We start from the raw sequence: 2130 nt of genomic DNA on the forward strand, positions 1-2130 counted from the left end.
AGCTCTACATTGACGACGCAGGATGGGGCCCCGACGCCGACTCAATCGAGTACGGGTACCGGGTCCCCTTCGACAGAATCCACGTATTCATCAGTAAGATCAGTGAGCCGGGCCCTGAGCCAGACATCTGCACCGACATCATCAAGATAGCTCAGCGTGCAAGACCCGCCCGGGCTCAATCCGCCGTGAGGCATGCCTTCATGGGATGCATCCATGGAGGGGAATTTTCTGAAGGATCTATTTCCAACGGTGAGACGGCCATCTACTCGGATGGTGAGTCGTCCACAGGTGAGACAGATTCGTTCTATCAACTGCAAGATGGCGGGCTTGGGGGTTGTTCCGATGGCAGCAGTATTCCGGACCCCTTTAAGCCGCCAAGCAAAGTCGGAATCTTCATGGCAGGTACCCAACCTACGTTAAATTCATCAACTGCGGCAACAATGACCTCCGAGACAGCGGCAGCCGGGGCAGGAGGCCCTGTGCGCTCATCGGCTCAGGTGTTGATGGATCTCATGGACAAGTTAACGACCCTATTAACCGCCATGGTCAACCCGGCGGATCAAGCTCAACATGATGCGGAGGTGGCACAGTTGAAGCCTTATATAACACATGCTAAAGAATACGGCGGCGGAAGACGTCAAGATGACCGCTGGGCAGGCGGCTCTAGATGCCTAGCACAGCAAATTCAGTCACAGGCTTTCCAGCTCACAATGGAGCAAAACGCATCAAATGAGGTTATGAGGAGAAGGTACCAGAAGGCTCAATCTCATATGCCTCTGGTTTATGATACTAGGAACCTTTTCCAGACACCCGGAGTAGGACCCAGTAACCCGCCGAGAGTAGACCGGGTCACAATACCCGAGATCAACACGCCGATTCAGCCACAGGTTATGGGACCCCCACGTCTGAGTACTGCTTCACCTCCTTATGTGCCAACACCACCGGGTCATTATTCTAACCCGCTGGAGAACATGATCGCGGTGGCAGCACAACTGGCGGCTCTCCCAGCTGATGGTGATTCACCAACGGCGGTTGAAGCATGAAGGGTCAGAGCTCTTCTTCATACAGCCTTAGCACAGCAGGAGGCATACTCTTACAGTAGAGACAGGATTCATTCAACCCCACGTCTGAGCCGGAGCAACAGTTATAGCAGGCACTTAGATTCACCGGCCGTTTCAAGCAATGCCCAGCGCTGCGATCAACCATGCGGGTATGGCCCGGCTCGGGGTGGGGCTCCTAATGTGCATAATCAAGACAGAGTGCGCCAGCAAATTGAGCAGGCGGCTCAGCAGGCAGCAGAAATAGCAGCTCAACAGGCGGCTCAGTAGGCGGCTTATCAACCCCTGCCGGTTTATCCGACAGCATCAGTTGAGGCAGGCCTAGTCACCAGGACCGGGGGTGTACCTTGTTTGGTGCCGACTCTGCATAACGAGCGTTTGCCCAAGGATTTAAGGGGCCTCGTAAGGTACCTAATTATAGGGCCGATTTACAGCCTGCGGCGTGGATCGAGAGTTATGAGATGGCCATGGAATTATTGGAAGTTAGTGATGCTGCAATGGCCAAGTACTTCACCATGATGCTGGATGGAACAGCTCGTAATTGGTTGAAAGCGTTGCCACCTAATTCCATTTGTTCCTAGGCAGAGTTAAAGGAGAAGTTTATCTAGAACTTTAAAGATACATGTAAGCAGCCCATGTCGATTGTGGACTTGACTAGTTGCAAGCAACGGGAGGGGGAGTCCATGACCCATTGGGTGCGCCGGGTTAAGGAGATAATACATTCCTCTGATAAGATGGATGTCGGTTCTGCAATATTGATGTTAGAGCAAAATTGATGTTTTAAGCCTCTGAAGATGAAGCTGGGGCGACTCAAGCGTGAGTGTTCTGACATGGGCCAGCTGATGGCGGCTCTCGTCAAATATGTTGACTCTGATAGTACCAAGGATCCCGAGTCTGACGATGAGAAGGCAGGGAAGGGAAAGAAGGGCAGCAACGCTAAGGGTCCTCAGCCTAGCCCAGCAAATCAAGGCGGCAACAATAAACGTAAGGCGGATGGTAGCTTAGAGTTTGTGGCTAACACCAATGCATAGGGCAACAATCAGCAGCTTAAGGGGAGGCCACCTCCATTATC

The sequence above is a fragment of the Triticum aestivum genome, chromosome 4B, assembly GCF_018294505.1.
Source record: "Triticum aestivum cultivar Chinese Spring chromosome 4B, IWGSC CS RefSeq v2.1, whole genome shotgun sequence".
Lineage (NCBI taxonomy): Eukaryota > Viridiplantae > Streptophyta > Magnoliopsida > Poales > Poaceae > Triticum > Triticum aestivum.